Source organism: Ochotona curzoniae, unplaced genomic scaffold (genome assembly GCF_017591425.1).
Source record: "Ochotona curzoniae isolate NIBS_2020 unplaced genomic scaffold, NIBS_Ocur_1.0 scaffold_1852, whole genome shotgun sequence".
NCBI lineage: Eukaryota > Metazoa > Chordata > Mammalia > Lagomorpha > Ochotonidae > Ochotona > Ochotona curzoniae.
Window position 1 is genome coordinate 26,973,651 of NW_024467087.1, and position 21,441 is coordinate 26,995,091.

The following is a 21,441-nucleotide window of genomic DNA, read 5'->3' on the forward strand; positions in this document are numbered from 1 at the left end:
CCACTGTTGTCCCAGGCCACAAGCAGGGAGCTGCATAGGGAATGAAGCAGCCAGAGGACACAAACTGGTGCCCTTATGGGATCCCCAGTGTGCACAAGGCAGGATTTTAACCACTTTAGGGCCTTTTTTCTTGTCTTGTGTTGTCTTGTCTTGTCTTTCTCTCTTTTTCTTTCTTTCTTTCTTTCTTTCTTTCTTTCTTTCTTTCTTTCTTTCTTTCTTTCTTTCTTTCTTTCTTTCTTTCTTCCTTCCTTCCTTCCTTCCTTCCTTCCTTCCTTCCTTCCTTTCTTTCTTTCTTTCTTTTTTTCTTTTGTAAACAGCACTTCAATTTGGTTTTATTGAATTGAGATTGGAATTCAGTATTTAAAGACTTCAGTGTGACAAAGCAATGGGTTACCTCCTTATATGAAAGGCAAAGTGAAACTCATAATGAAAAATGTCACCAACTAAGGAGGCTCCTGGACCCCAGTACAAACTGGGAACATGTGTATAGGTAGGTGAGTTGAAAGTACAGACTAAGTATCCTAGTGAGGGTATTTGATAACTGAGTTGGTGGAGCTCCTCAAGCAGCCTTTTTCCTTACCAACTGTGGTCTAAACAGTATTGATGCAAGAATGGCCATAGAAAACCCTTTTTATATCATAATACAATCAATATTCTTCTGAGACCTTTATAACTAAAAATAGAGAACTTTAGGTGTGTGTCATGGTGTAGTATGCAAAGCCTTTGCCTGCAGGGCCAGCATCCCATACGGTATTGGTTTGTGTTCCAGTTGTTCCATTTCTGATCCAGCTCCCTGCTTATGGCCTGGGAAAAAGCAGAGGATGGCCCAAGTAGGCCACCTAAATTGGAGACCAAGAAGAAGCTCTTGGCTCCCAGCTTCGCATCATTGGGTCAGTTTAGTTCTAGCCACTGAGTTCCCTTGGGGGCTTATACCAGCAGATGGGAGATTCTCTCTCTCTCTCTCTCTCTCTCTCTCTCTCTCTCTGTGTGTGTGTGTGTGACTCTGCCTCTGAAAACAATGAAATAAATCTGAAAAAAGGAGAGAATACTATTGAACATGACTGAATATGTTTCCTGACACCTCGGATAATATTATTGGGAGCTTGATAATATTGTTAAAGTAGGTACCTCCTAAAGCCAGTGTTTCCCAAGCCAGGACAATATGACACAGACCCTTGAGAAAGCCCAGATATAAAATTAGAGATGCTCTGTTTACCTATGTTTTATGCAGGTATATTATTCTCCTGACTTCATATTCAGGTATTTTCTCATGTTTCCCTGCTTCCAAACTGTTTCCCTCAAAAGACAGCTTTATTTCTTTTTTTTTTTTAAGATGTATTCATTTTTATTACAAAGTCAGATATACAGAGAGGAGGATAGAGAGGAAGATTTTCCGTCCGATGATTCACTCCCCAAGCGAGCGCAATGGCTGGTGCTGTGCCGATCCGGAGCCAGGAGCCAGGAACTTCTTCCAGGTCTCCCACATGGGTGCAGGGTCCCAAGGCTTTGGGTTGTCCTCAACTGCTTTCCCAGGCCACAAGTAGGGAGCTGGATGGGAAATGGAGCTGCCGGGATTAGAACTGGCACCCATATGGAATCCTGGCACATTCAAGGTGAGGACTTTAGCCACTAGGACACACTGCCGGGCCCAAGACAGCTTTATTTCAATGTCCATTCTCACTCCACATTTTAGCAGGAATAGTCTGATATGCCTTCAAATGTGTGTCTGCTTATCTAGGGATCCATACTGTGGTTTTCCACCCTGATAAACTTGATCCATGTGTAAGTACTTTCTCTCTATCCTCCACCCTTCATAATGCTACTTTTCTATGTACCATTCATGTAGATCTCTAATATAGAATGCCATACTAAAGGGATCTGGTCAACTATCATGCTAAATCCTAAATAATTATCTGTACCAATAGTTATTGACCTACCTTACACATATTTTAGGCATGTTGATGGCAATGAAGTTATAGCCATAAATTTTACACACATACACACACACACACACACACACACACTTACCTCAGGAAACAAACATGCTGTTGAGGGTGACAGGAACTAAACAAGTGTACAATATAAAATCAAGTAATAAAAATCCCTATGATGCAAGATTAAGGACTATAAGGGATTTGTCATTTTTTAAAAAATTGTTTATTTATTTATTTATTTATTTGAGAGAGAGAGTAAATTTTTCATCTGCTGTTACATTCCCCAGATGGCTGGACAAGGTTGAAGCCATGAATCAAGAGCTTCTAGGGGATTTGGCCATAGATACTTGCTAAGTACCTCTCATAGGATACTTCTTTATCCTGGTAAATATCCTGATATGCAATTGTTTGATGAGTGACCAGGTGTCTGCCCACAGCTTACTTGTTTATACTGGTAGATACCCTTGTAGCTCTTGTCTGAACTTTGTCTAGTACCAAAGTAGCCTCCCTATAGGGGATCTCTGACAAGGAAAGAAATTAAGTTTAGATATGTTGGTCAGGTGAGACAGAGAAAAGACCGGAAAACAGAACACATGAAATAATAGACATACTTGATTTCATACAGGTCCCCAAGAGACAAGGGTATTGATAAGAGTCAACTGGAAGAATAAGGACTTGCTAACTGCTCATCAGTCATGGCAACACCACACTCAACACCACACCGTTGCGTCCACTGCTTTCCTGTGTCTGTCAGTCTCCAGGTACCCCTCTGCTGCTGTTCTGTCCTCTCCTATTTCCTGGAATGTGTCCTCTCTGCTTCATTCTGATTAAATGTTTCTCTGTCCTTTTAAACATGTCCTTACCCGGTTCCACCATCTTGATTCTCTCTCCATTGATTTTAATGCCAGGATCACTACCTCTATTTTCTGTGGAATATAATATTCTTCCTGTTGCTAAAATGCTTCCTTTGATCGCTTGTTGTCAAAGCATTTCCTCCTGGTTATGAATTCTGCAGGATTCTTCCTTGGCTACTTACATGTATGGCTATACAGAATTCTGGGCAGTTACTTCTAGAAGCAATTGTTACATACATGCAATCCACATACTTGGTCAAGTCAGGTGTTATGCCCAAGCATTTGTATCTAAGATTTGAAATGCTATAGAAAGTAGTTGCATCAATTAATTTGAACAATCTCTTTAAGCTGCCATTTAATATAATTATTTTTAAAGATTTATTCATTTTAATTGGAAAGGCTGCTTTACAGAGAGAAGGAAAAACTGAGAGAAAGATCTTCCATCTGCCGGTACACTTCCGAAGTGGTAGCAATGGCTGGAGCTGAGCTAATGTGAACCCAGTAGTCAGTAGTCTCTTCCGGGTCTCCCACATGCGTGCAGGATCACAAAGGCTTCGGGCCATCCTCCACTACTTTCCTAGGATGCAACCAGGGACCAGAATGAGAAGTGGAGCAGCCAGGACACAAACCCATGGTATCCTGGCACCTGTAAGGTGAGGATTAAGCCACTGAGCTATCATGCCAGGGACCATTGAATACAATTTTCAGATAATAGACAACTAGAAAATGTGTATGGATTTTTAGTTATGAAGTCTATTTTACTTTTGCAGGATAGAACCAAGCATTTATACTATTTATTATGCATTTCTATTTAATGGACCATTAATTGACAAAGACAAAAGTCTGCCTAATTGAGTTCAAATGCTACTCCAGGAGTGAGTATTCATTGACTGGCCCTGTTTATAGTTTTTAACCCAGTAGTTTGTGGTTTTTCCTAGAATATAATTGGATATGTGAGGGGGAAATGAAAAGTTAAATCAAGCTGCATTGTTTTGAACTAACTTTAACTTAATTAATATTTTTTATTGTATATAGAACAAATTTTCATTTTCCCCAATTGTTTTGAAAAGTGAATACACCTGGGTTACTAAAATAACATTATTCTGAGTCAGTCTCCATGTGGGTAAGATATGATGTTATGTTGTTAGAATGTAGGGACTGAATTCCTCAAAGAATTTATGATACTAGTTATATTTAACATTTCCATTTTTGGAACATACTTTTAATATGATTGATGAAATGACTTCCATGTCATGAGGATAATACAGATGCAGAATTTCTCTGCTTATTACAGCTGCAAAAGGATATTGCAATTCTATTTACCTTTGTTGATGTTTGGTTTCTGGAGTTTTCTCTGACACAAGCTCCTCTGCTCATGTCTCTGTATTTCTATAGCATTTCTTGTATCTTTAACAGCATCTAATTGTTTTGTTGTTTTATTATTATTTTATCTATTACTGATTCTTCTTCTCCACTAAATTTTTAGAGGGTATCTATGTTCTATTCAGTTTTATATTGCCTTCTCTAGTGATGTGCAGTGTACAGTGGATACTCAGTACACATTGAATTGAGTAAATGAATAGATATTTAAAAACAATACACATTACATTTTTCTTTCATTGTAAATTATGTTTAAGAAATTATACTTTTTGGTAATTAGAATATTGTACATCCTGAAAATCTTGTAGCATTCTTAGCACCAGTACATGAGAGACAACTCAACAAATCATAAAATCTATACCAATTTTCTCAGTCATAAATCAATTAAATTGACCTTGAGGGCATGCCTACTGATATGATTAAATTGCTATTTCATGATAATTTATTATCGATTCACATAGTTATAAACAGCACCAACAAAAAAGTAGAATATGAGCTGAACTTCTAATGTGATACTTCCAAAAATATGATAAATTGTGACACTGCCTTCCTCTGAGGTTCTGCAATAGAAATTACATTCCTCTGAGGAGTGGTTGATTTACATAAAATCGTTGGCTCATTTTGGTAATTGGGATTAATAAAATCATAACTGGAATACGACATAGTGCCTTCTGTTAAAAGAATTTCACCTGAAGTTAAATATTATGTATACATAAACCACTAATAGGAAAATATTGGCTGTTTTCTTACCTATGTAGAGCAGTATATTCCACTTCTACTAGCCAAAGGAGATAAAACTATAGCTTTGAGTTTCTTCTTTTTTTATCATTTTTTTGTATTTTGCATTATTATTTTCCATGATATGGCATTATAAGCATAGGGATTCCCCCGCCATTTTCCTTTCCTCCCTCCACATACCCTGCCCCAATATTTTACCCCGTATTATTACAATGACATGGTCTTTCAACAACAGTCTCAAGTCCAACATTCTGCTATTTAAGTATATCATGGCATTGTAGGTATAGGCAACAGTAGAAAATCTAGTATCATATTGTCCGTTTCATTGACAGTCCTTTTCTTCAGCAGTAGAGATTCATATTGCAATGTATCTTCACTTGCCAGAAAACCACAGCTTTGTTGCAGAACTCCCCAAAACTGATTGGGGGAATTTCTAAATGCCTTAAGCTCAATCAAACATCATAGATTAGTAGACTGGATTAACAAACAAAACCCATCTGTTTATTGTCTGTAGAAGACACACTTCACCCACAAAGATCAGCGGAAACTATATTGCATGGGTTTTGTTGTTTTCATCTCTTCAAAACACTTTCTTCTGATTAAATCATTCAATGACTCGTAGAACATGCAGTGGCATCATTTTCTTCAAGACGGTTCTTGATTTTCATTTCTTCAGCTACATGTTAGTCATTTAATACATGTTGTTTAACTTCTTGGTGTTGTTAATTTCTTTTTTCTCCCCGATGTTGATTTTGTTTTGTGGCTCTTCATTTAAGGGGATGTATAGTAGCTGTGTAATGGAGATGGTCCTATCTAGTAACATGTCATTTAACTTCATGGCATTGTAAATTTCTATTTTTTCTTTCTATTGTTGATTTTGTATTATGACTTTTCATTTAAGGGGATGTACAGTAGCTGTGAAATGGAGACTAACATCCAGATGTGAGGATGCAGTGTGGTATGCATTTCTGCTTCCAGACAAAGATGGACTTACAATGAAACTGTTTACTATGTCTTGACAATAGGATTCTGGACTCTCTGCCATTGCCCATGCCTGCAATGATGGACATATGACTGAGTATGAAGAACTATATGTTAGTAAAGATATAAAGGAACTAGGTGAGGGGAGGGAATTGGGGAGGGGATAAGGGAATATGGAACTGTATCATAAAATTATAATAATAATAATAGAATTTTAAAAAAAAGAACTGACATTAATGCCAGGCTACATTCTTTCCTCAAATATATATACGCTCAATTTCTTCTGAAAAAAAAAAAGTGTTTTGCTTGAATTGTTACATAGTATGGAACACTAATTACTTTCTCCTTGAGTACACAGTTCCTACCTTGAGTCACAAGTCTGAATATTATTGTATCTCTTGGATCGGGCTTCTTTTCTGTATGCTTATTGGTTCATCTGGAATATTAGTTTAAACCTCTAAATGAATATAAAACATCTGTTTTAAACTTGGAGTCTCATGAACTTCACCATTTACCTTGTTGTGGAGTGCAATGTATGTCTACAGGAGAAATAAAATTCTCAACGAATGCCCATGTCTTCAAATTGCTCTTTCCCTGTATGGTCTGACTGATGTTCTTTTAGGTTTTTGCTAACTAAAGAAACAGATGTGACAAACTGAGACAGTCTTTCTTGGCTTTCCTAGCAGTGCAGTTTCACCGAAGCTTATTTCCCAATTCTACATGTTCTCCTATGGGGGTCTTCAACTTCACTAGACAGTTATTTCAGGGAGCCCTTCAGACCCCTGACCAATCTGTCCTTGACAACGCTTTCCTTCTTAGGTCAGCGGAAAAGTCCAGCGACACAGGATGTCTTATTTAACTTAGGAAGGACAGAAGCTTAACACGTTTTTTCCTTCCCAGTCTGATTAAATCACCATGAAGCTCATTTTCCTGTAATGACTATCGACATTGTCACCAAGGTTAACATGTGTCAGTCAGTGTGGCTTTCATGGAGAAGGCTTACTGAGATAAATGAGGTGCTGATGTGCCTTCTATTTCTGTATTTATTCAATAAGCTCCATGTGATCTAGCACCTTATTACTGAATATCAGAGCTCTTCACACTCCTTACATGCAAGGTTTTTCCAATAAAGGTCTTTGAACTAACTGTTCTTCCCTGGAATGATCTACTTTCTCATTTTATTCAGGTCTCTACATTTTTTCATCTACTCAGATAGTTCTCTGAAACTGTCCACAATGATCTTCAACCCTCATATCATTCTTTTTTTTTAATTTATTGTTTACATTGTATTATGTGATACAGTTTTATAGGCACTGGGGGTTCCCCCCACCCCTCCAATACCCCTCCCCCCATGGTGGATTCCTCCACCTTGTTGCATAACCACAGTTCAAGTTCAGTTGAGATTCGTTCCTTGCAAACACATACCTAGTATAAAGTCCAGCGTCTTATTGTCCAGATAAGTTCAGTGGCCTCTTGGGAAGACCTTCTCTGGTCTGAAGATAGGGCTAACAGAGTAAAGATCCGGTCAGTTAAAAGCCCCAACAAAACCTCAGTATCAATATACAATATTATGGAATTAATTGACATATTGTTTACCCAATTTGTTAAAAATAATGCAAGTTCCATTCTTCGAAACATCTGGGTTGCGACAGTATCAATGACAGTTTCAAAAAATCTTCAACCCTCATATCATTCTATCTCCATAGCTTGCTATTTTTGTCTTCATAGAACTTGTCTACTCCTTGAAAATATTGCATACTAATGTATATTACTATTTACAAGATTCATTTGGGTATGAATTTTCTTTCAAAGGTTTATTTATGAGAGAGAGAGAAACTATCAATCTTCCATCTGCTGGTTCATTCTCCTAATGGCCACAACTGCTGAGGCTGGAGCAGCCAGTACTCCAACAGGTGTTCTGATATAGGTTACTGATTTTTTTTCAGGTAATAGCATAGCACACTGCAATACAATGTCATTTGGTAGGGATTTTGCCTAACTTGTTTTCACTGTCCTTCCAAACTGTTATATCGGTGCCTGGACACACACTCAAAAGTACATTTCATCAGATATGGTATTTCAAGGGATATGGAAGCAGAAGGCATGCTTTGCAGCGGTGTTCTGATTATTCATCAGTAAAGAATAACTATAAAAAATTTTGCTTTTGTAGAATTTATATTCATTGAAGATTATTGCAAATAACATGAGTGTTTTTATAGATTTGCATAAGTGGGGTTGACAAAGAACTGCTTGAGTTGAAAAGATGTTCATCAGGTACATCAAAGAGCTTTTGCTAATATTAGCCATTATTATAGTAGTCATTGGTGTGAGGATGGGGGAAAGTTTGAGTTAAGCAAGATTTTCTAATGCTCTGTTCTATACATTTTATCTCTTTTTCCAAGCACTCCTTGTTGTCTTTCTTCTTTTTCCTGATCACATCTCCTTGCTGGTGCAACTAGGTCTATTTTTGAACTAATTAATATTCCAAATTTCTATCTTTTCACTCTGGTTGAAATCTCTGATTTCTGGACCTTTTAGGATTCAGTTCGTCACATGAACCTAAAAGTTATTTAGATTCGTGGTAGTTTTATATTTTACACAACAAAAAATGTTAGCATTGTTATGTATTAAGCAGTAAGAGGGCATAATTAAATAAGACACACAGTCCTCATGTTTAAGAAGTAAATGACTCTAACAGCAGCCCATTCTAATTTGTAGATTAGTTCTGTGCTTTCTTTTGTACTTATTTACTTATTTATTTTTATTAAGGATCTATGTGTTTGAGAAACAGAAAGTCAGTGAGTGACAGCAATTGTGATAGCGATAGCAATAGCAATATAGAGACAGATCTATTCAGAAATCTACTTTTCAAATGCCTACAACCACAAGGTATGGAGTCAGGTAAGTGAGAATCTTGGAATGCCTCTGGGTGTCCCACATTCGTGATAGGAACACAAGCACTTGGGTAATGACATTTGCAGGAACATGGATCATAAGCAGAGTAGTTGGGCTTGAAATGATTCCTCAATATGAGATGCTGGCATCCCAAGTGGTACTTCAATCTGTTGCGCCATATTGTCTGCCAGTGTTTTCTTTTTCTAACAGTCAGACTTTTAGTCAAGCAATTTGGCATTGTTTCTTTCTCCTGTGAAGAATTTCGCTATATTTCAAACATCAACATACTTAGAGCACAAAAATTATTTAAACTTCTCCCAATTCAGGTTGATAATGTATCTTAAGCACTAGATGCTCTCATTCAGGGGTTTGTACCCTGTGCGCCCTTGCATAGTTATCACAGCTAGCAGAAGAATAATTAATGTAAACACATATTAACAAATCAGCTTACTGTCAGAAGAGTGAGCTTCTTCCCAACAGCTTAACTTTGCAGACTTTTCTCATTTATTATTGAAGGGTTGCAATGTTAAGCTAGACATTGATATTCCAATATAACTTTCTCATTTATTTCTAGGTCAGACTTCAGTGAGTGCCTAGATTGTTTTTCCCTTCCTTTGACTAATATGTGCAGTTTTTAAAAGCTCAGGATGCAGTGAATCATATTGTCTCAATTCTCAACAAAAATCTGGGCAATGCCCACAAGCAATACATAAAATATCTATATGTCATAGCATCTTTAGAAAAGGTGATATTGTGGTTCATAGAAGATATATGGTCTGTCTTTTCTATCTTATAACCATATGAGTATAAACATAGGAATAACTGGGGACTATTTATTTAAGAGCTAGGTCATTTTAACTAACCTGTAAAATACAGATGTCTAGACTATTCAGATGACAGCATTGGAGACAACAGTTAGAAAATTATGTGAACATGCTCTAATTATAATGTATGCTTAACTTAAAAATGTGTTATTTTAAAAAATTCATTAATTGATTAATTTGGAAAGAAGAGCGCCAATGTCAAAATTTATTCAATATTTCAAAATCTACGGCCAATTTACCCTGCCCTCAAGTGTGAATCTCCATAAGATCAGTCATGATACTATCATGGACGATGCACACTGACACCAAATGAGTTGTGGTTAGGTAGCATAGTAGGTAGGGTCTCTGCACATTGGGTCTGGTACCAACTCAGAAAAGTGCTTGTCTGTTTAGCTTATCCACATGCTGCTGACAGCATGAAAGGAGATATGCACAACTGCCTCACTGTCGTGGTATTAAATAACATTCAGCAAAGGTCTGCTGGTAGGAGAGAGACACTTGAAGTTAATGAGAACAATATTTTTCTCATTGTTTTTTCCTCACCCAAAAGCTGCTTGTTAGAACAAGGGAAAAGGCAATTTACACAGTCATTCTAGGGAAATTCAGGTATTTACGTGGTAAAATGTAAGAGTTTCTCCTTGAACAATTTGAATGTGCTCAACTCTGTCATCTTAAAGAAGTGGCCCTTGACATTGCCTTTGTTTATGAAACCTGAACAAATTCTTTGTCACATTTTCCAAACAGGCAGTCTAGAGATCCTTGCCTGGTCCGATCTAGTTAGCAAAAAACTGTTACTATCTGACTGATGCATGACTAAATTGCTTGAGTTAGTCAATGGCTTTAGTGCATATTCTCCTAAAATTCAAGGCACTGTTAGCTATTTGTTTACCATTTTATTAATATATATGTCTTTATGTGTATATAAAAAGTAATGCAGGATATTATGAATTGACAGACATAGAGAAATACGGGTTTTCTGAATCAGATTTAGGCTAGTATCAAGCCCAGATGATATTGTCCAAGTAAGTCCATGTGTCTTGCTGCTCTGCCATTATAATGTTCATGATAGCTATGAATAGAGTGTCGTTAAGACAAAACGTGGCTAAGGGGCTGAAATAGCAGCTGAAGTTAATCTAGCATCCAGAATGGCTTCATTCAGCTCTCGGACTCATGATACTAGTCTAGTTAGACAATAATTTTGACTTCCAGAAGATATGTGATCAAAGGAAATGGGTTGGGCAAGCAAGTATTGATGGCTAAAGATTTTGAAATGTAATTGCTCCCTGATCCAACTTCTAAACAAAATAGGATCACTGTGTAGATAATAGGATAATGCACGAGAGATTGGAGGTTCTCAAACCATTTATAATATTTTATAATATTTTAAATATCTTATAATATTTGCATATAATAAGAAATATAATTGTACATTCTGTATTCATCACTGTTACCAGCACAGAGCTCATAAAATTCTTACGTCTTATTGATAGGGGTTAGATAGACCTGTTTCAATTATATTTGAGTTTTTAAGAATGAAAGCTGAATAGCAGAGGGACCAACCATGTGATTATAAGGTTGGTACTTTTATGTCTATTCCCTCTCCTCTGGGGATGGGAAAAAAGCTGAAGATTGAGTCAAATACCAATGACCAATGATTTAATCATGATTATATGCTGGAGCCAAAGAACAAGTTTTTGAACATACTGAGCTGCTAAGAAATGATATACCTAGAGAGAACATGCGAATTCTGTGCCATTCCACTATATCTTGCCTTTTGCATCTCTCCCATTTGACTGTTTCTGAACTAAATGTTGTAAACCAGTAACAGAAATTGAAGCATTTTGCTGAATTCTGAGAATTGTGATGGTCAATTATCAAATAAGAAGTAGAGAACATGCTAGCTTCTGATTTAAAATATTGTTGCAAAGAAGTGTGGGCAGCCCCGAGTGCTACCACTTTCAATTAATAGCTGAAATTGAAGAGTAGACTTTTGATGCTGAACTTAATCTTTGGGCTATGTACTAATTTCTAATAATTTCAAATTTAATTTAGGCATAGGACACACAGTGTTTGCAGAAAATTTTTGGCTTTCTTAGTGTGGAAAACTCACAGGTTTGGTGTCAAAAGCATTCAGTATATATATACATATATATATATGTATATACACTTTTATATATAAACACACACATACACATATGTTTTAAAAGCAATTTTGGTGTTCTGGGCAGGAGGTGGTTATGGCTTAAATAGTATTATGGCAGTGGAAGAGAGTAGTTATTTTGTTTGTATGGACAATTTTTTTATAGTTTTTTTTAAAGATTTATTTTTTATTTTTATTGGAAAGGCGGATATACAGAGAGGAGAGAAAGAGAGGAAGATCTTCCGTCCAATGATTCACTCCCCAAGTGAGCACAATGGCTGATGATATGCCAATCCGAAGCCAGGAGCCTCTTCCGGGTCTCCCATCTGGGTGCAGGGTCCCAAAGCTTTGGGCCGTCCTTCACTGCTTTCCCGGGCCACAAGCAGGGAGCTGGATGGGAAGTGGGACTGCCGGGATTAGAACCAGCGCCCATATGGGATCCCGGGGCATGCAAGGCGAGGACCTTAACCTCTGCGTCATCGCACCGGGCCCTGTATGGACAATTTTATTTGAATGAAAGCTTGGAAAAGTATCACATTTGATATTCCAAGTGAGAAATGCATTAAATGTTTTCCACTATGGATGAAGTACCAGGCATGGATTCATGAGTAATATTTGATTTACATTCTATCATGGAAAGATAGGAAGAAAGTAGAGTAGTCTTTTTATGTTAGCATAACAACCTGAGGCTGAGTATTTTACCTATGAAAAATATTTATTTAGTTTATCATTTTGGAAATTAAAGGACATGCTTAGCTCTGATAAATTCTGTACCATGCATAGTATCATAATTTCAGGGGCACATTGAAAGGGAAAGAGATCATATGGAAAGATAGTAAGCTAAAGCACAGTACAGGAATCAGCCTTGTATTCTCATAAAATCGCAGTCTCCAAAGAACAATTACATGCACCTCTCCCATGGACAATATGCCCAGTGACAACCACCTCCTACTAGGCCCTGATAAGTCCTTCCCAGCTCCTCTAAACATTGTTAAATAGGAAACCAAATTTATTTTTTAAGTTTTATTTTATTTATTTTAAAGGTAGAGTTACAGAAAAAGGGAGACAGATTTTCCATCCACTGGTCTTTACCTTAAATGCCCTCACTCACCAGGGCTGGGCCAGGCTGAAGCTAGGAGCCAGGAGCTTCTTTCAGGTCTACTATGTGGGTGGAAGTGGCCCAGGGACTTGTAAAATCCTCTATTGCTGGAAGCTGGATTAGAAGTGGAGCAGCTGAAAACTGTTGCCCATGTGGGATACAGGTGCTTCAGGTGGAGGCTTAACTTACACAATGCGTCACTGCAACAGGAAGCAAAATTTCGAATGCATGAACACTTGAGAGACAATCCACAGCCAAACCATGGTAAAAGACAGTTGAAAGAGGATGAGCAAACACATTGGGGTATGGAAATTTTAAGGATGCTAAGAAATAGTCAATTAAAATGGAGTGAAAGATTTTTTTTTAAGGTGCAGCATGAAAGTTAATACTTGGAAAATTACCATTGCAGGATTACAAAAGTCTTTGCACAAGTGAGTATGTAGTTTTGATTTTATCCTCTGGGCAGTGGAAAACTATCAGCACTTTTGAATAGAAAATTTAAGACATCAAAGTTGTGGTTTAGGGAGATTATTCTGACAGTGGTAAGCAGGAGTGATGAAAATCACATAGTCTGAAGGCAGAGAGACCAATTAGCAAGGTGGCATACCTCCTGGGTATAGATGCGTGGTCTTTGCTCAAATAAATAAATGAATAAATTCCAATAAGTAACAGGATTATGAATGAGACAGTCTTTGGAGTTAGCAAGATGACAATGGAAAAATCCTTTTATAAAAGTCATCAAAGACGAAAAATCTACAGGACTTTCATGAGATTTTATTTTTATAGCAGTTATAGGTTAGTAAACTTGACTGTAAGATATAGTGATTTTCCATATAAACTACTTAATGCTTATGCACAGCTTCTTTTGTACATCACTATTCCCCAACAGAGTGATACATTTGTTACAAATGCTGACCCTATGTTGACACATCAGTGTCACCCCCAGTTCATAGTGTACATCAGGGATGATTCTTAGTGTTGCAGTCATTAGATTTGGGTGAATTTGTAATGACGTGTACCCACTGACATCCTCTCATGCAGAGTATTTTCACTGTTCTAAAATTTTTCTCTGTGCCTATTTGTATTTCTCACCTTCCCAAACTCTGGAAGTCATTGACTGTTTTGTCTTTTTCAAAATGTCATATAATCATAATTTTTGCACCAAGTAGCCTTTTCAGACCATCTTATTTTTCTTTAAATTTCATTTTATGACACAGTTCCATAGGCTCTGGGATTCCCCCAACCCCTCCCCAAGCCCTCCTCCATATTATTACAGCAGTGCAGCTTATAACCAGTGGTAATTCCATCATTGTGGGCATGGACCCAGATCATCTTCTTAAATACATCCTAATATGCATGGGTGACTTCTCTATATCTTTTCATGGCTTGGTAGCATGTATCATTTCAGTGTTGAATAATATTCCAATAGTATAATTTAACTTGCTAAAAAGGGATGTTTTACAAGACTTATGGAAGTTATTTTGGAGCCTTGATTTACATTTCTGTGAAATGGTGATGTATATCTTTCATTGTTGACAGGTTTATATGAAACAAATTATGTGATACGTATAGTAAATTTGTTGTACAAGATCATTTCTTTTTTCCTTTTCTCTTTACTGGCTGCTTAGATATATGATCTACAGTTGTGGAATACTATTCAATCCTAAAAAATAATGAAATCTGTCTTTTGTTACAAAATGAATGCAACTGGAATCCATTATGTTTAATGAAATAAGCTGGTTCCAAAAAACAAATGTTTCCCCTGATTTGTAGTAACTAATAAACAGTGTACAAAAATGTAATCTATATGAGGGAAATTGACATTTTAAGATTTTTATTATTGTTATTTATAAGCCTTGTCTGTACTCTTGATGAACTTTTTTTCTGTTTAGTATTTGTTGAATTCTTTACCTACTAGACATTTAAATCTATGATTATAAAGTAAACTGAAAGTATGTCACTGTTATAAAAACTTAACATCTTTCTTGCTTTGTGGATCATAATTGTATCATAATCAAAATTAGGACAAAGGGCCAAAATTTATCAGCAATTACCTTTTCTCACATCACCCCATTAATTTGTGGTAGACATTTGTGCTTTTCACTGCCCATCTGGATGCTTGCCTACTTGAAATTGGGCCTTAGTGCAGGCACAGGAGAGAAAGGATGTAAGATAAAGGACCTTTGTTTCTTTTCCCCCTTCTTAGTATTTCAGTTTCTGGCTATTTTGTATTTAAATTAATCTGCCTAAATTTCCTCACTCTATTATAGTTCATACTTGAAATTCGAATCATACAAATTGCCAGATTGCCTCTCAGTTCATCCCTGCTTTAATAACTCACCTGGACTCATCATTTTCTTTTATTCATCTTTCTGTAGCAGTGCCTCTTTAAACTCAAAGGCATAGTTCTTTTCAACTATCCTAGATTTTCCCTCTTTTTCTGCCACTGTATCTGAGTCCAATACTTGTTATTTTGTTGTTAGATTCCACAGATGCTTTTGCATAACTATGGATATATATATATATCCCACAATTCTCCTCCTTACTAGCATTCACCACACACAAGATACATACATTCTCTACATCTACAACTCAGTTTCTTAGTATAGTTCGCTTAGGCCCAACTCTTGGGGTTTAAGGCTGCCAGCAGGCCCGAGGTCACCTATGTGAGGCTATGGTGTTCTTTGGCCGTAAGAACCACCTGAGACAAGCTAGTGAGGAATATCAGCTTTATTATGCACAAGTTACAGCTTTTAAAGTTTACGAAAAGAGAGAGTAGGAGGGTGTCTTCTGGCAGGGCCCCCACACACCACAGACACTGTAATTGCCTAGACAACACATCTGTTTCCCTTGACCTTCCTGTCATGTCAAAGGTCATGTTCCATATGTATTTCCCTAGACCTTCTGGTCATGTTGGAGGTCATGTTCCATATGCAGGCCTGGAAGCTGTGTCTCAGGCCATGGACAGGTAAGCTCTAAATCAGGCACGCCCACCAGGTAGCAGACAGGGGCTGGGAGGATTACTCACACTCAGCATCCTAGGTAATGCCCTCCCTCCCAGTCATTTCCTACCATCTGCCTCCATTGAAGTTTGCATGTAACCTAATTCCCTGCCTATATCCCTAGGTGCTGAAGTCTGAATGTTGATGTAATGCTCAAGTTCATATTTTGGAACTTAATATTCAACCCAATAGTGTTAAGAGGTGGGCCTTGGGGAAGTGGTTGAGTCCCAAGGACACCATCCTCATGAACAGAATTAGTGTCTTTTTGAAAAAAGCCTGAGTTATTTTTCTTGCTCTTTCTGTCAAATGAGGGTATGACATTAACTCTCGAACCAACTGTGAAATAGAGAATGAGCCTTTACTGCAAACTGACTCTGCTGCACCTTGCCGTGGCTATTCCAACTTCCAGAACCACAAGGGATAAATGTGCTTCTGTATATAAATTATCCAGACTAAGATATTTTTTATAAAAGTAAAAACAGATTAATATATAATGTTAGATTGCTAAAACTGCTAAAAACGTATTAATGATTGATTACACCTTAAGATACCATTCACATCAATAAATAAAATTTTGTTTTTTCCTGGATTTTTATGTTTTAATGCAAAATGGATACACCTGGTAAAGGACCTATGCTGTTGGTCAGCATTATCGTTTTTAAATTGATTTTTAAATTTTATTTTATTTTTTGAAGATTTATTTATTTTTAATGCGAAGACAGATTTATAGAGAGAAAGAGAGACAGAGAATGATAATCTGTCTGCTGGCTAACTACCCAAGCGACTGCAACAGCTGGAGCTTAGCTGATTCAAAGCAAGGACCCAGAAACCTTTTTGGGTCTCCATGCAGTTTCAGGGTCCCAAGGCTTTGAGCCATCCTCTATTGCTTTCCCAGACAACAAGCAGGGAACTGGGTGGGAAGTTGAGTTGCTGGGATATTAACCAGCACCCATATGAGACCCCGGTACATGCAAGGAGAGGATTGAGCCACTGAGCCATCACATTGGGCTCTTCAATTTTTATTTTTTAATATTGTTTACATAGTTGAGAAAGATGCATGCCCATGTAGGCCTCTGATTGGGGTGAGGAGGGTTGGGTATGGAGGAAGGTGGGTGGGACCACATGTTTCAATCTTTTTTTTTTTTCCCTATGTCTACAGAGAGGAGAGGGGAAAGGGCTGCTCCTTGTTTTCAAATCACATCAGCACCTGGAAATGGGGTCGGTCCTTTTATGACACCCTAAAGACCCATACATGGGGAAGACTATTCTGAGTGTGTTACTTGAGTGGTTCCAATAGCCTGAGATGTCAGTTTTGTTGTACCAGGAATGAGAAAAATCTTTCCAAGGTATACTGGTTGACCTTGCATTTGCTGGCAGATGCTGCAACCTGGCCCTACCCAGTCACTTCCCAACCCCTGTCCTTGCAAGTGTTTGGTGGGTTCAGGTCAGGTGAGATCCATCATGCAGCCTGGTTTGCCCTGATACCACAGCTAGCTCTCCTTGTAAGCTGGAAAGTGTTGCAGTCCCACAGAATTGAGCCCAGAATATCCCTACAGTATCTGTCCCCAAATCCAGTTCTCTTGTGTTCTGCTGGGTGTTGTGGCCCACCCCTTGCCCCATCACTAATATGTGGTACTGCTGCCTAGCCCAGCCAGGCATGTCCCAGTGCCTCAGCTTTGGTGAGCATCAACGAGCAGTGGGTGATGCCAGGTCTCCCTGGTCTCCCATGTGGGTGGGTTTCTTGGTCTGACACAGACATACCTTTCAGTTGACTCCCTCTAAACCACTCTGTCTCAGTTCTATTGCCTACTTACAAGCATAGTGTCCTGGCCTGTGTAAGACCCCAAAAGTAAATCTTTCCCTGCCAAACATATCCTCAGCCTCTCCCACTTCAATATATCCCCAGACCCCCTCTCCCAGGAAATCTGCTGCTTTCTTCACAACCTGGGGACTAGGTGGGGTGTTCCAAACCAGAGTTCCCTGTCTTTCCCACTTATCTTTAAAAAGAAGAAAGAAATTAAAAAAAAATAAGCAACTATGTCAGCATACTAGTATAGTTAACACAAATTTGACATTAACCAGGCCAAGAATGCCTGGCAGCTATTGGCTGCTGTTTTGCCCAGCAGTGCAATTCTTGCCTAGGTACATGGCAACCTATGCAGTTGCATACAGCTGGGGAGGGTTATCTTTGAAACACCCTCATAGGCATCTCTTGCTGGCAATACAGCAGTCATCAAATTTCTGCATTGTTTTTGAAGAATTGTCACTTGAGATTGTATATTTATATGCAGATAAATACTCTGGCAAGCACATACTTTTTTTTCTAGAAATACTTGACATTGGAAGTACATTGGATGCAATTTTCTCCGTACAATCCAGTGATAGTTTCCATATGTAATTATCAAATTTGAATACAGTCTATTTTCCAAAGATGCAAACTTTTAATATTTTGAAAGGAAATCAATATAATAATACAATTAAGCAAAAGGATAAAGAGAATTGAGGATGCTATTAAAGGTAGAAAATGGAAAGAATGAGTCTCCATCAAAGCTAATTTAGACCGTAATGCTGCCTGGTAAATTAGAGCAAAAATACCTTGGAGCCACTAACAACTTCAGCAGTTTAAAAATATGCAAAACCATCCCCATCTCTTCTACCCATACCATCTGCCTCCATGTCAGAATCCAAGCTCCCTCTGTAGTCCTTCTGAAGATAATAGAATCAGGATCCGGTCTGTGTCAAATAAACCTTCATAGCAAAATTGCATTAAACCCAAGCACAGCATAATAGAATTCTTAAAAAAAATAAGCTAATTATTGTCTTCTCAAAGACTCCTTCATCAAAAGTCAGTTCTTTCCTGAATCTTATTTCTATTATTCTTCTAGCATCTGAACCATATATTGCAGTAGTTTGTCCTTTGATTAAAGTTCAAATTCCTTGAAATAAGTCTTTGAATTCTCAGATCTAGTGGGATATCTACCTCATCAAAAATATTATGAACTCTAAAACAAAACGTCCTGTTTCTTTTATTAATCCACCATTGATTCATTTGTTCATCAAGTTTTTTTTTAAGATTTATTTATTTATTGGAAAGTCAGATATACAGAGAGGAGGAGATACAGAGAGGAAGATCTTCTGTCTGATGATTCACTCCCCAAGTGACTGCAACGGCCGATGATATGCCGATCTGAAGCCAGGAGCCAGGAACTTCTTCCAGGTCTCCCACGTGGGTGCACGGTCCCAAGGCTTTGGGCTGTCCTCGACTGCTTTCCCAGGCCACAAGCAGGGAGCTGGATGGGAAGTGGAGCTGCCTGGATTAGAACCAATGCCCATATGGGATCCTGGAGCATTCAAGGCGAGGACTTCAGCCACACAGCTACGTCACCGGGCCCTATCAAGTATTTTTAAGGCACCTATAATGTGCAAGGCATTCTCCAAGTTAGAAGGCATATTGTGATTAATTGAAAGTATGCACCCTGCAATTGGAGAACTTGTATTCATATGGGTAAGGCAAAGAGTAACAATTGATTAGGTGGCAAGTTACTTCTTTAAAATCTAGTATATAGAATGAAAATAGATTAGCAATGTTAGGTTGTTACATTAGTGATTAGTGATAGGGAGGAAATTTTGGGCCCCTACATGGTAGCCTAGTGGCTAGAGTCAAACAAAGCTGGTAAGTTGTACAAAGGAGCCAAATGAAGATGCTTCCAATGGCCAAAATGAGAGAGACTTAAACAACAAAAGTGGAAAAATGGAATTGGATTATAACCTAAAGTATCAATACCTAGTCTTTGATTCCTGGATATCAATTTTACATAGCAGAGTAATGGTCTTATTAAGTAGCAGCTCCTGCAAAATTTTGTTTAAATCACCCTTGTTTATGTAAGGTATTTATTTTGGCTAGTAAGACAAACAAATCACTTTTTGGAGTTGCAGAAATGCAGAAATGAGTATTAGTTTTTTAATCTATTTGAATGGCACAGTTACACACACACAGAGAAAGAGAGAGAGAAAGAGAGAGAGAGACTCTTCCATTCCATTCACTCCTCAAATGGCTGCAAACGCGGGGGCTTGGCTAGGCTGAAACCAGGAGCCAGTAGCTTCTTTCAGGTCTCCCACATGAGTGCAGGAGCCCAAGAACTTGGACCATTTTTCACTGTTTTCCAAGGCACTTTAACAGGGAACTGTATCAGGGGATGAGTAGCTGGGTGTTGATTTGGCACCCATATTGGATGACAGAGTCACAGATGATGACTTGACTTGCTAGGCAGCAACTAAGGCTCTCAGAAATGGGCATTCTCATTCCAGTATTTGCATTTTCAAAAAATTTTATAAATATATAACTGTATCTTTAAATTTCAGTAAATTTCAGTAGTCAGTACAAAAAACAATTTGGTTATTTGCCGAATGACCTTGAACTGTGAATAAGTACTTTAAAATCCAAAATGAATAAAATTATTATCCCTGGAAAGTTGACTCAAATTAGTGGACTTTTAGGGAATTTTTCATCTTGCCTCATGCTGACAGATTTAATAAAACGGTGTTATAGATTTTGTTCTTTTTCCTCTTGAAATCCCTAAAGTTAATGATGATAAAATTTATTTTCTTATATGAGATAGAGAGAGAATAGAAGACAGAGAATTGTCCTATCCAATGGCTTACTCCTAAATGTTTGCTATAGGCAGGGCTGGACCGGTTTAAATTTAGGAGTGAAGAACTCAATCCAAGTCTCTCCAAAGGCTGACAATGATCCAAGTTCTTGAGCCATTACCTGATGTCTCCCAGGGTGCACATTACCAGGAAGCTGGAATTAGAAGAGGAACCAGGACTCTAATCCAGAAATGGGAAGCGGTTGTCCCAACCAGCGCTTAGCTGCCATGCCTATTGTCCATCCATCATTGTGATCTTGAAAGACAAAGCCTGAACTGTTCACAGCGTGTTAAGTCAGTTTTTTCCTTGTTTCTCTTTCAGAGAAATAGACATGTGAAATAATTTTGTACTGACAGACAAAATCAATTATAGTTTTAAGAACAGTGAATATGTGGGACACGATCATCTCTATCTTCCAGATGAGAAAAGAAATGCAGAGAGGCTGAGTGAACTCTTTAATATTTAAAAAGCTAATTAGTAATTGTTCTAGGGTCAGTACAGTATTTGTGTAGAAGCACTGCATGAAGACTGTATTAGTCCATTTTGTATTACCATAACGAAATACCTGAGACTGGGTACATTACAAATAAGAAAGGTTTATTGCACCTCATCGTTCTCATCTACAGAGGGCTGTAGTTTGTGATGTCCTTCTTGTTGGCCAAGTCCCAAGGTGGTACGCAGCATCACATGGCAAATGAGAAGCAGCATGCACAGCTGTGCATCTCTTCTGTTGTCTCTCCCTCTTCTAATACAGCTACAAATGGTAACTTTTCCCTGATGCTTTTAGTTAATCTTAATCACTTTCCACAGGCCCCTCCTGTAAAGATTACAGCTAAATTATGTTTCTACCTTGTTAATATCTCGTAACCATGGTTAAATTTAAACATACAAACTCATGAAGGACACAACCCATATCCAAGCAAACTGATTTAATAGTAGTAGAG